The 14825-nt window shown below is 36.8% G+C and overlaps 1 protein-coding gene across 2 annotated transcripts in view; it reads left to right on the top strand.

Moving 5' to 3' along the window:
• Positions 1–14825, top strand: part of CENPP (centromere protein P) — a 149153-nt gene that overhangs the window by 114822 nt on the left and 19506 nt on the right. The window lies entirely within an intron of this gene.

Genomic DNA, 14825 nt, shown 5'->3' on the forward strand with positions numbered 1-14825 from the left:
GACATTACATACTTAAACGATGATGTATTTATTAGAGACAAAAGTGACAGCATTTGCTTCCTTATACACCTAAATGCAGCTTGTTATGCTTCTGGGTGCTGTCTTGAGTGTCACCTTCTGATAGTGCTCAGGCACAGCTCTCCAGAACGCCCGCCTAGCTGAGACAAGGACTAGCAGGCCAGGAGGGTGGGTCTGGCTGGCCTTTGCTCATGTGAAGTTCTAATTTAATGCATCTGCTTTGGATGTGGCATCTCTGATTGCTGAACTCTGGTAAAGAGGTTGGTTAAAGCTGGATTTTTTATGTTCTGTCATCTCTGTATATTTTGAAAGGTCAACATCTTCCATCTCCTCTGCTAGATCATACAGTGAAAATCCTACATCCTCTAAGCAGACTGAGGGATCTCTTATGGTATTAATAAATCAACATATGGACTTCTCTGAAACAGGTACTTTAGCATGAACAAAGGCTTGCTCATTTTAAGGATCTGAGATGATCTATTCATCTGTTATATCTGTATTCCATAGTCTGGGTTTCACATAGAAAGCAATTGCTGGCAGGCAAACACTTCCTCTGCTAATGTTACTGCTTCTAATATGTGAGTAGAGGTCCTGGAGGCATTATATTCTGGTGATATCCATGTTTAGCCTCCCTTGTGCCACCTTGAAATCACTGTTCCCCTTTAATATGCATGCCAGAATAGTTTCTCCTATATGTATCTGGTACCATCTGGTACTTCTGTCATGCTAAAGTTAAAGAATCCAAACAAAAGCCTGTTGTACCAAACAAATAATCTATTTGTTCTTCTCCTTCATCCCTCTCCTTACCTGGCATAAGATTGTGATCTTAGTAGTACCTGCCATTAGAATGAAACAGAATACCTGTGAGGCCCTTGCTTATCTTTTACTCAGCTTTTGTTAAGGAAGAAATAAAGCCAATCTGAGGGATCTGCAAAGACATAAGGTCCCTTTTCAGGAAAATGACATTACACTTTCCTACAGTGAACAGTAATGTTTGAAAATTGTAGGAGCTGTTAAAGAGAGTGTCCAATGGTCACCTGGTATCTGGAGGGTTTGGGGTTTTTTTAATTGGTAAAAGTAGTATCTGAAAATGGATATCATCTGCTGCCCTCCAATGAGATTTAAATGTATGTAAGATTAATAATTAAATATTGTTATTTACATTAAAATTTACCATGCGAACTTGCCTGTCATAATAACTAAAGTAAAAATACTGTATATTCAGCTAAAACCTCAGACTAGGATGGCCTTGCAAATGATTTCAGACATGTGCAGGTCAGGCTGTTTGAGTGCAAGACATTGCAGTATCCTTAGGGATCTAATATTTACTGTGTTTATGTGAATAATTCACTGTGAGAGCAGAACAAGATGCCAATATCTGCTTTGTCTGTAAGTACTGTTATGGCTCATCATTTAAGTGAGTTGTGCAATATGAATGTTATTGTCTATTAAGATGCCTTTTCGTGGAATGGTTTCCTTTGAGGAGAGAAGAGACAAAAACTAAACAACAGTTTTTAATAATTAAAATAACTTTTTGTTATTTTATATCTTATGGCAAACTGCCGCAAGAGCACTGTTGTTCAGTGTCTTGAGCCAGAGCCGTAGGATGTGTGAAATGACTGTGGAGGCCTGGAGCCTCTGGCGTGGGTTCTTCATAAAATCTGGGCTGATCTCTTTTCCTTATAGCTTGTTATTTGTAGAGGGACAAGGCTTTCCCTCTTACTTTGCTGAAATTATGCAGTGGAAATTATTCATGGAAATCTTCAGTGAAAAAGAGGGGTTAGAATTTAGGTTGGCATCAGGCTTGTTTATAGTGGTTACAATAGATTTTTTTTTTTTAATAACATCTCTAACTGTACCTCTTCGATGACAACCAATAGTGGAAATAGGCTTTTAAGCAATTTGATACAGTTGAAATAAATTTGTTTTCTATTTCTTGCTCAAAAGACCTTCTTTTCAAACACTGATCTAAATCTCACTTTTGTGAACATAAAGTATCCCATGAGTTAAGGCAGCAACACTCCTACACCTCTATACTGGATAAAGTATTTTTTGAAGTTTAATGTATTTCTAGTAATTGTAATTAGTTCACTATTTCTGCTTGAATTTTATGTTCTGTTGCTGCATGAAGTAGAAATGAAATAAAGAATCAGAACCTTTTAAAAACTATAGTTGAGGAGCATGTAAGAGCACGTGTGCTTTTTAAGCTAACGGTAGCATATGGATATACCTTATCTCCACATTGGGAAGCAGCTGAGTTATGGAATATGGTGCAACATTAGGATACTTTTCTTCTGCTGTCCCAGCAGAACTTGTTCACCTCAGTTGGTAGTGTAACTGTAGCCTTTTGTACCAAAACCTGGATTATTTAAGTATCAGTGTTCTGAATGAATTGAGGCACAAACTTTAGATGATTTGTATATTCAACAGATTCCCACAGAGATTTAATTTCGGAACCACATATAAAATCTATAACTGATTGTTCTGCATCTGTATGTTTGCAGTAATTTCCTCAAACAGTAACAACAGATAAAACTTGTCTGCTTGTGACAGATTCTCCTTTACCACAAAGAATACCACAAGAATATTTACGAACTAGAGAATAATATTTTGTGATCTTACAGAATTACTTCCGAAGTGAGTGGCAAAAGGAACCTTATGACTGCTTTTTCTTCTTCCCTTAAGCATAGCTTTCTACAGTGCCTCTCCACAACATCAAATACTGATTTTTCTGAATTTCCTGAGGGCATCAGTAGCATATTTTCCTTTTGCAGCAAGGAGAAAGTATTAGTGTACAATAGTACTATTGTTATTTTTCTTTTTATCAATTTTGCTTCTTCCTACAGAAATGAATGGTGGGAGGAAAAATTAATGTTCACTACTGTGGCTCTGTTCTAAATCTTAGAGTGGGGGTAAAATTAATGTATAAGTTAATATAATAGAATCTGTGGTGTTGAAAATGGTTTCTAGATTTTCAAGTTCTATCTGAAAGGCCACTTAAATAGATGGACATGTTGAAACAGGAGGAATAACATCTGTTTCTTAATCGTCTTGAAAATGCCTGAAGTGTAATCACTCAGTCATCAAAGCAAGCCAGCAGGCTGAAAGAATATAAGGAGGACATCTTTTAAAAAAAATGAAACAAATAAAAATTCTTAAGCAAAGTTAAGAAGAGAAGCATCTGGGATTGATCAGTTTAAGAGTGGAAATTTGAGAGATGATACATGAATATAGAAAGAAGAGTTCAGGTAACTTTATGATCACAGCTTGTAGAACTGAGGTTTCATGGTCTCTGTATCATACCTTTTCAAAATGTAATCTTTTATCTGCATAATGGGCAAATCAAAACCATGAAGAGAACAGGAATAGCTTTCACAGAGCCAATTTAATGCCAGATGTAACCTAGGTTATCATATGAGAGCAAAGAATGCATTTATTTTAAACAGCCACTGATACCTTACAGGATTGCTTAAATTACCTTCTTCACTTACTTTATGACTATACTCAGGAGGTCATGGAGGTCGTCTGGTCCAACCTGCTGCTCACAGCAGGGGGAAGATTGAATTCAGAACAGGTTTTTGTTCAGTTGGTTACAAAAGGCATCAAGGACAGTATTTACCCAGCTTCTCTTGGCTGCCAGTTCCAGTGCCTGACTGCCACCGAGGAATTTTATTTTCTTTATCTCTCATCCTTCTGAGGATGCACCTCCATGAAGAGCTGTGCTTTGTATCCTCTTTGAAATTGCAAGGCTACTCCTACCATTTCCCTAAGCCATCTTTTCTCTGGGCAGAACCAGTCTCTTATTTCTATTAATAGTTAGCAAGCCCTAAGGAACTTGGAAGTGGTTCAGAGGGGTATATAGCGTGCTTGGTTAGAAAATGCAATTAACGATGACATTGAAATAGTCTTTCAAAAAAAAAAAAATCAATCAGTGCTGCTTCAAATGGCGTATATATTTTTACTGTATATATTTCCTGGCATATATATTTTTTATTGTCTTATTCCATGTATTGTAAATAAGATTAGAGAAGTGTGTTTTCATGCTGACTTTGTTGGCTCTTTGAGTGCTCTTGGCTCTGATATCTCTCCAAGTAGAACTTAGTCAGGATATTTGAGGGCTGACTCCTGGCTAGTGATGAGTTGCCGAATTATGATGGTTCAGACAACATATACAGCAGCCATGCAGTATAGGGTTTGGAGATCTCTTTCGTCTTGCTATGGTTTGGAGTAAAACAAAGAAAATGTTGACTAAAAATATGGAAATTGTATAAGTGGACAGAATCAGAATTTTCTTATTTTTGCAGCAAGTCATGACAGACTGTTTCTGTAATCTGTACCAAAAAAAGCCCAAAATGATAGACCTGTGGTGTTATGGATTAGGAGCGCTTGAGCTTTTGTGGAACTCGTGCATATGGAGTACATTTATAGATTTTTCATTTTCTTGACAGTAATTCTTCCCCCCCATGAGGAGTTATCTGGAAATCTCCCAGAAAATTTAAATATGCTATTATTTGTAACATGAGTCTCCATTTATTTCTTATTTTAAAGCTATTTCAGAATTATTTGAGAGTATTTTACATATGTCTGTATTTAGATAATGATTTATGGGTATCTTATGCTACATGTTGATGCTGTCTTGTTGAACAGTATTAAAGGAACAACATGATGTTCCTTGCATCAAGCTGTGAAATGTTCTGCTCTCTGCAATTATGAATTGATTGTAAGAAATATCATACACAAATGTTGGAAAGTCCAATCTTCTGCATGACTATGTGTATCCATTACTGATGAAAGTGAAGTTTTTTCTTACAATATATAGACCTATTCTTCCTTGCTCAGTATGTCATGTTGTAGGCAATGTCTGTCACTATTTCAGTTCCTTTTAATCTCCTTGGTTTTTTTAGGACACTTTCCTGCTTTGTGTTTCTTCCTACAGACATGTTTTTTTCAGGTCTTCCAGATTGCAGCACCCATTACTGAAGGCATGCTCTAGTTCCCTAGTAGTCATATCTTAAGCTACTGCGCATTTTTCTTCAAATCATAATGAAGGTGTCAGTCATCATGGATACTTGCAGTAGACCTAGTGAGGTTTTATCTTGTAGGGCATTCCCTCCAGGATATCCAGACAAGGCAAGTGGCGGTGGCCGCTTGAATCTTAGGAAATCCTCTCCTTACTGTCACCAGCTAAGCCTTAGGTGAAGCATCTCCAAAGCTGATCTGACTGCCTTGGTATTATTGTCTTTCACCCTGGTCCTTTAAACAGGGCTGGCAAATGAAAATATCAGCTCATTGCTCAGTACCAGCCAATGGAGCTTATACAACATTAGTAATTGTTAGGAAAAGACTAGAGAACAAAACTGAAAATTTTATTATGGCACTGTTAGGCACTTGGATCTAGAATGATACTTATGCCATGTTTCATCTTGAGGTCCTCCACCTTTAAACAGCGTTAGGACTTTGGATACCCAGCCCACCCATTCTGGTAGTTCTTCATCGATGCCAGAGAGAGCACCCCAGGTCTTCTGACCACAGAAGGCAGTCAGGCACAAGTGTGATCGGAACATAAACAGATTTACTTTTCCAGGCTTTATGATCAGGAGCAGGGCTGAGTCCTGGGGTGCCCCCTGAACAGCCCCGATCACATTATTTGCTTTACCTTATATTCCTTTATTCCTTTTCCTCCCATTTTTCCTCACAAGTTTTCTCATCTGCTTCAAAATATATAGCCTGCCAAGGTTTATAGCTTCCCTGCTGATCCAGTTTTGCAGACTTTACACCTTTATTTAGTAATTATAACATGGTTGTCCTGTCATTTTTCCCTTGAGCATCAAGGGAAAACTTGATATGACCCCTCCTCTCTTTTTAGTTTTGCAATATTCTGCCTTTTCATGTTGCAGTCAGATTAAAGGCACAGCAGGTGAGGGTGAGCCACCTGCATATATCATAGTGGCTTTTTGTTATCTCCAGGGTCCTGAAATCCTCATGGTGTCTTCCTCGTTGTGCCACAGGTGAGCAGTAGCCACATGCAAGCAAAAAACACCCCATACACTATCACCTGTTATTATGTCTCGCCTGATACAAAAAAACCAAAACCAGTACATTGTACATTCTGTAGCTTGAAATATTCCACAGTCATCCTTAGTTTTACTAGCTTTCTCTCACCTTATCATTGATACACGTTTCCTTATGCCTTCTGTTTTACTATGTTATTTAGAGAAGCACTATGTTGAAGCTGGATCCATTTTTTATTCCCAAAACACTGATGAAACTATTATTTCTGTGAGTCAAACACATCCATGTTCAGGAATTTAAAGCTATTTCTGTTTTGTTCAGGAATTTGAAAGAAAACAGACAGTATTGAAGGTTACGGCAGTAATTTTTAACCTTTCAATGAAATAAAAGAATTAAATTAATTTTTAAAAATTGCTTTACTCTTAGTTGTCAGGATGAATCTTTGCAGTTGCTGGCTGGTTTTGATCAGAGACAACGATGGAATCCTAAACTTTGAAATTACTGATATGCTGGGTTTTTTAAAAAAATTGTAACACACAAATTTATAGTTGGAAAAAAAGAGGAATGAGGAAAAAAACTATAACTGTTAAAGTCAGCACAAAACATGAGATGGGGAATTTGGGATTGGCAGTACACTGCATTTCCAAAACCTATAGCACTTACTGCATTCCTTTTTGTAAGCAGCAGTCACCAATATCCTTAAGGAAAAAAACATAGGAGAAGGAAAAAATGCTGTGCTGGGAAACCTTAAGAGATATTGAAACCAGATTTCTCTCACATATTTAAAAATATTAACAATACATTGCAAAAAACATTCAGTATTTCTTTAGGTGGGAATAAACCTGAATTGGCAATAAGAGGTGGATGTAGGCAGGATCTATTTACATTAAAAAGCTTGCTTTTCAACTGTAACTGCATCCCGATTTCAGTTCTTCACTGAAGCGAATGGAATATATAAAATATTAATATACATTAGCATCATCTTTCTCAAGACACTATTGCCACAACCTAGTGCCTCTTGGTTATGCTTCTTTTCAATCTCACAGCTCCATTTTGAGTTTGAAATATGTTTTTCTCGTTTTGTCTAACACGCCAATGAACAGATGGAGTAATTTGTAAACCCCTCCTTCAGCAGCTACCTGAAATTTGAGGCCTGTGTTTCACCTACTGCCTCCAACTAGTGTGTCAGTGAAGAAATTTAGTAGAATTTTTATTCTTTCATTGTCTAAAGCCTGTTCTCTGTGGTGCTCCATAGCAAGTTGTCCACCTAGCTTGAATAAATACTGCTTCAAAACTCTGGCCGTTACAAGTAAATGCGTAAAACTTTCACTGTCCTTCTGTCTTTCCTTTTAAATAGTATCACTTCTTTTTTCAGGTTCAAATGTTGACACTTCCCTGTATATCAGGCAAATATATTTCAGCTATTCACTGACTTCTATTTTTCCAAAATATTCATCTTAGCAACTGAGCATGTCTCCTGTGTGTCTAAAATAGCACAATGAGCTCGGTTTGGGGTTTGGGTTTTTTATGTGCCAGTATTCAGTATTGTTACTCATCAATATAGTTTTGAGGTTTCCAACATTTTTCTAAAATAATACTATTTTGCAGCATAAATACAAAAGATGGAGTATTTTTTTTTGTCCTTGCCATAGTTCACATAATATTATCTCTAATTTCTGCTGTACTCAAACTTTAACTGAAGACTATTTATACAAGTGTTTTTGTATTTCTTTAAGTTTGTAGTCTTGGATCTTAATTTTGGCAAGTGCCCCTTTAATTATGGGCATATAGATCTGTATCAAAGACATTGCCCTAATATTTTCAGATGTTGTAAGCTTTTCTGTTCTGGAGAAACCCCATCATGTTACCGGTATCGTTCTGATAACTTTGAAGTTCTCTCTTCAGTTCTTGTTGCTCCCAAATACCCAGTAAGAGATTTCCTCTGTTTATTCCTTTCATAAAAATCATTGGCCTCCTTTTCTCCTGTAAACTATGAAGAATTCAGAATGGTTCAAAAGAGGATTTTGAAGGTCATAGCAACCTAAACAGCTGCTAAATTTCTAGCAGACAGATGTAAGCCTCCTATAGGTGTTCACTCATATCCTGCCATTGCTGCTTCTATACAGTTGTGTTCAATAGGCACGTACGTCCTACCCAGACTAGAGTCAGGGTTCGTCTTAAACCCTTTAAATAAAGAAGGCAGAACTAACATGAATATATAGAAAAAGTCTGTATTTTAAATATAAAATATTAGTTTGACTTCATGTGTAAATACTGGAAATGGATTGTTTAGAATTCATTACTCATAAAAATATATAATTGTTCTAACTGTTCTAATGATGCTTGTTTGCCCTTTTCAAAGCAATTATTTGCTTTCCATTTAGTTGGTTGTGCTTGGTTGCACATTCCATTTGTAGGCAAAATGGCAAAAAAGAGTGACCCTATAGAACACTATACTTTTCTTAAAAGTGAATGCAATTTTTTATAAACTTCTTTTGTATACTGTTTCCATCTTTAATTGTATTATAAGTGAAATAAGAAAATTCATAGTTGATCTTACAGATAAAAATGTTGGTTTGTGATTTCATCTGGTAGAGATTCTTGTGTTCCTGTGGCTTGATTCTTACATCACTTCTGTTTGTTGCCTGAGATGTTTTCATACTCATTGGTTGTAATATTAAGCAGAAATTAGTAACAAGACGCCTCTCCACTGAGAGACTGTCTCAGGAAGGAGATGTAAATGGAGGACACAAATGTTTTGAAGCTTTTTAGTCAAAAAGAGGGATTTGTTGGCAGCTGGTACAAGAAGACACTTTGAGGAAAAAAAACCAAACCCAGAGTTTGCTTGCAGTTTCCTCTTAAATATAAAAATTAGTGTCTTTGCCTGTTGATTCATGTTTTCCTCATTACAAAAAGTGGCACTAAATGGTTTGTTTGGGTAAATAAATGGACAATGGCAAAAATTACTTGCACAGGAATTGTGCAGTGAGCTACCAATGAGAATTTAAAGGGGAAAAATGTCAGGGATATACGTGTGTGTATGTACACATATCTAATTTTTAAATTCGATTTTTAATATCATATTGGTCTTTTTATGATTATCACATTTCTAGAGATTTATAATTCCACAGTGCACAAAATCTGGAATTGAGTACAAGTTGAAAAGACCTCATTAAGTGATCATTTATGATTGCTTTATGATCTGACTAGTATTTGTGGCCAAACTTGTGCAAACTGGGAGTTCCATATTTCCTGAAACTCCAGCACAATTCCCCTGGTTTCATCTTGCAGAGGGAAATGCTACAAACAAACAAAAATAATCATCAGTTTCAACCAGATCTGTTATTCTGGAGGACTGTGTCTGTGTTGTGTATAAACGCGTCTTGTTGAAGAACATTAGCGTTGTTTGGTTTTTTTCCAGAGCTCAGAAACACTTTGCAGTTTACCTTTTATTGTTATTTCTATCTGTTCTTCACAGCAAATCCTTTGCATTCTCTTTCCTTTGTTAACTGGAAGACTCATCAAATGACTGAAGGCCAAGTAGAATTATTTCTGAAATGCTGAGTTTTCTTTTCATGGTATAAGACAATGAGGAGAAGGTCTCAGCTGAGGAGGGGAAGGTGAGACAGCAGGAGGGGGTTCCCTCTTATTTGATCATTACTGTTGTGTCAACACGTCCTGTCTACAGAGTCTCCAAACTTGTCCTTTGTCTAATGGTTTGCTCAGTATAGGCCTTGTTGTTTCAAAACCAACAGTTATTTCTTTTGGAAAATGGCAATCTGGCTAAAAATCAAACACATCGGAACTGAAATATTGGTTGATGCAGTAGCAGGAACATCAGAAGTTTTCTGTGAATGTCGTATCCAAAAAACAGCCACGTCTGGATGACAGCTCAGACAAGCATGACTTTGACAGAGACACCAGTCCCTGTTCCTACCCAGAGCTCCTTTCTTCGTAAAGGTATTTTGCCTTTTGGCACTACTGCTTAGAGAGTGGCTCCATATGGGTGTTGAGCAGTTTTTGACCCAAGAGTGTTTGCCTTTAGCCAGTTTCAGTGATCCAGTGTTTGGAGAAGCACTTAAGCAGTTCTTTCCTCCCGCTTGCTCCCTGTGCAGCAGCTGTTGGAGTGAAATAGCCGTGTGAGGAGGTGAAATCCTTGGCGGCAGTGTTATTCATTCCTGTCTGAATGCCGGGCTGTGCTGGCTCCAGATCCTTATCCTGCTTCTGGTTTTGTGCTGGTGCTATTAGTCATATTGAGAGAACTAATACCGTTTTTTCCTGTGGTTCGCTTTCTGGTCTGACACACGGCACAGCCACCCAAGCAGCTCTGCTGGCAGAGGGAGACAACAGAGGAACACAGGGAGGATGGGAATAGCTTAAACTGTCCCTGGATACTTGTTTTATGAAACTATATTAAAACATTGCATCTGCATGCAGAAATAACCTGAGATATAACTATCTGTTCTGCCAGAAACCGACTAAAACAAGCTACTTCTTTTTACCCTAAATGAGAAATGATACCATCTCACAGTGAAGTTGAAAGGAATTTGGTTTGATTCATCCTATATGCTCTTAAACCGCTTTTAATGACTCAGCAGTTTTCTTACATTTAGCTTGGGTTCTTCCCAAGAGTGATCTGTAGGCTGTACAGAACTGTGCCGCTAGTCCAGCTTGTTCTCAGGCCCGGGAGGACTGGATGGCCTGTACTGGTTTGCATTTGTGTAACATTTAATGGTCCTTATGCACACAGGGTCACTATATACTGAACGTATATACTGTGACATTACTTGCTCAAGAGCTTTTCAGAAGTTGTTTTATACATATTCTGTTTAGCCACAATCTGTCTAACCAGTTAGTTCCATTCTATTTCACTGTGATGGATAAGTACTTTTTGCTTTTTTGAAAATTGTTAAATTTTACAAAAATCTTTGAGGTTGGTTTACTTGAAGTTTTGCTTCAAGTAGAATACTTCTATTGATTTTTTTTTTCTCTTGTCTATGGGGAATTTAACTTAACTGGCGCTTTCCTCAGCTTTTGTAGTCTAAAGACTTTCAAAAATCATTGAAACATATTCCACACATAGCAGAACAATTCAAAGTGAAGTTATCCTGCTTTGTTATTTTATTACTTGTAATTTTAATATTATACAGGTATCCATATGTCATGAATATGGGAGTAAGAGAGTTTTGCAAGTAGTTTGTCTCAAAGAATGATGATTGCCTGATTATGATGTACCACATGTGGAACAAAGGTATGTTATTTACCGGGAGGAAGTGCAGTATTTCTCCATCACCTACAGGTTTAAATTATAAGTAATTTTGTTTATATTAATGCTGTTACTGTAGATTAAAACTGGTAAGTGTGGAAAGAACCGGTTAATGCGTATTCTTCATGTGAAGAGCCCTTTATTTTAGCTGAAAGAGCGGAGTGTCAAAATATGCACAATAATTTTAAGAGAACCGTTCAGAATAACGCTCAGAAATTGTATGTCATTTTTTCAGTGAAATTAATGATCTTTCTGGTACCCCTTTGTTTATGTGTGTTTTAACCTGGCAAGTTTATTTTCAGATTGGATTTGTGTTTTGGCAGGGGTTTTGGTAGTTGGTTGGTTTTTTTGATTTTGTTTTTTTAATAAAAATAATATGTAGGTATATATGTAGAGAGCATATGGCATTCTTACCTTTCAGCAGTACTTTGGTATATTTGAATGAAAGAAGAAAACATTTTAACGTTTCTTATGAAAATATTTCTGTTGTATGAGCTTCACTTCAGTGCTATCAGATTGAGTTTACAGAATCGTGGCTATGGGTAACTTGCAGAGATGTCACTGTGGAGTGTGGTGACATGTCCGGGTCGGCTTTAACTGCCTGAAATATCAGCAGTTCCAGCACAGGTGGTTTCACCCCGAGCTGCCCAGGCCAGCAGCCAGCGGAGGAGGATCTGCTGTGTGGAATTGCTCTTGAATTATCTCTAAGTCTATCACTAAGTCTAATTCATATGTATCTATTCATCAGACTTATTGCTATATAGGCAAACATTTTGAGGAAAAAAAAAAAAAAAAAGAAAAGCAATTACTGAGGCTGTGTCTTGTCAGCTGATTGTAATCTAAGTTTTAACACAGAGTCACTTCAAGAGAGCAGCTACCTGAGCTTGGGGCTGGGCATCCATAGACCCAGCTGGAATGATACAACTAGAATGGACGATCAGAAACGAGTCTGTGAAGTGATGCATTGATAAATGCCACACTCCTGCTGAAGTTACAATGAAAGGTCTGTGAATTAATGCTGTAGTTTCTTACTTGCCAAGTAAGAAAATACTAGGATGTAGAAAGTGGAGTAATAAGAATTTGAGATTATGTGGACCGTATCTGGGACATAACTTTTGTATGCATAATGCTTGTTTATAACCTTTGTTTATAACTGCAGTGGCAGATTTGGAGTATACTCAAAACCGTTTGCAGCAACTCTCTCTGATTAATTTGTGTGTTTCCTCATTACTCATTTTTCACTTTAAAACAGTTTGCTACTTCTGCACTGCTTTATTCATAATCCATTTAAAAGCACAAATGTTGCATGGTAACTTGTGTTGTTTTAACTGCTTAAGTGTCTGTAATGCTTTAATTGCCCTTTTTCGAGTGAATTTTTAAAAGATTGAGTTCACTAAAGCTAACTCAAAGCTATGCCATAAAACAAGCCAGCAATTTGCAGTGGAGTATAAGTTATTTTTTAATTAACAGTTACGAAGAAGCTTTGATTAAAGCAAACCATATTTCAGCACAAGAGTAATCAGCTTAGCAGCTCTTCGAATAGTGTCATAATTTCAAATCGTAAGTTTTTTTAACCATACCTTCAGAGAGTTTGGGAGTTGTTGGGGGTGCAGGCAGAGCTACCTCTGTGCAGTGGTTAGAGCAGCAACTGTCAGCCGAGACAAAATCTGTTTTTCTCGTGAAATCGAATTAAATAAGTAAAATGATTTTTCTGTCTCTCTATCTCCTGGTCTGTAAAATGAAGTTATTTTCATTAACATCTGTACTTTGATCTTATGGGATGAAAGACAGTTCATAAATGGAGTAAGTATTAATCTGCATCAAAGAATGTGTGCTTTTAACACTAGTTTCATGCATCCATCCACCGTAATGCCCCAGGATGTTCCATATGATAATGCACGGTAAGCTCATTCCTAGGAATACAGCCCTGCACAGCATTAGAAGACGACTAGCATTTGTTTGGTTCTGCAAGCATGCATGAACTTACATTTTCAGTTATCAAGGTAGACAAATGGGAAGAAATAGTGACTATTGTCTCCAAAGTGTATCACATAACAAAATAGAGATATAATTGCATCTAGTACTGAATTTTTACCCCAATCTTAAATAAAGTTAGCATGACTAACAGTAGTGGTGAAAATAAATTAAAAGATACCGTATTTTAACTGTGTGCCTGACTCATTGGAAAAGGCTTTTTTCCCCCTACTGGTTACTAAAGCAGTTGAGAAAACAGTTAGAAGGACTATTTGTGTGTGATTTTCATACTATATCTTGGAGAACACATTGATATCTAATTCTTTCTTCCCTGTTTTTTCTATATTTCATGACCTTTACTTATTTTACGCAATGTGTGTTGTACAAGGTGGAATAAAATGGTTTTGTCAGAAGCATTTGCTGGTTTTGTTTCAGAGAGTTGCAAGATTTTATAAGGTGCATTCACAGCGAGTGCTTCGGTAATTGAACGTCACGACATCTTTGTCTCATAGAAATTAGCAGGAAAGATCCTATGAGTTAATAAGGATGGAATTGTTTGATGGTAATTCTGAATTCGTAGGGCAACAGGACATGTTAGAAATGAGAAGTGTGATTTTGGCATTATAAGAGCTGTAGAGCCATCACTTGAATTATTTTTAAGAGAAATAAAGATGTAGGTAGTCTAGACAGTGCTACTTTTGCACTGGCAGGGTCAGCTGCAATAAATGCTCGTACAAGAGCCAATTTCAAAACAGAGAGGGGAAAAAAATAGAAAAAGCCAAAGATGAAGAATATGCTGGAGGCCTCAAATGTTAGTTCACAGGGTGTTTTGGAAGAGTCATCCAGAGGTCTTTCTACAGGGGAAAAAATGAATATTGAAGTAATCCAGAACTACTTTTTAAATAACATTATAGCGCTTGCCTTTCTCATCAAGTTTTTCCTACCTAACGATCCGATTATCTGTGTACACCTTACAGCTCCACTATGAGACTCCTTTCATTTGTTGCTTTAATTTCCTTCTTCTTGAACTATTTTTACTCATCTGTCCATAACTGCCAAACTTTTTGATCTTATTCTTTTTTCACTTGTATCCCTCTTGCCACTTCTCCCCTCTTTTCCTTTTTTTATCCTTCCTTCTTTTTTTCTCTCCTCTTCATTATTGTTGCTTCTCTTCCTCTTTTTTTCAACTCCATGAACATACAATAATATCAAGTACTGGATTCTTGGTGCTTCTCATATGACTTTATATTTTTTTGTCCTGTTAGTGCACCTCAAATAATCATAGATTTGTTAATTGCTGCTTGAGTTAGAATGCTGGAAATGTCTGCACTGTTGCTTATATTGAAATAGTATGATAAAATATAATATTTTTAAATATTTCCTTTGTGTGGAAACGTGAAATTTTGAGTACCTAGTTAGTCTATACCACTTATGTTCATGCAATTAACAGTTCATCTGTGCGGACCATCAAGTTAAAGCCTGAAGGACATGCCCCTTTCACTTACCTGCTAATATTACTTATAGAAAAAAGAGAAATTCCCCTGACATCAGTTGT

Source organism: Caloenas nicobarica, chromosome 11 (assembly GCF_036013445.1).
Source record: "Caloenas nicobarica isolate bCalNic1 chromosome 11, bCalNic1.hap1, whole genome shotgun sequence".
Classification (NCBI taxonomy): domain Eukaryota; kingdom Metazoa; phylum Chordata; class Aves; order Columbiformes; family Columbidae; genus Caloenas; species Caloenas nicobarica.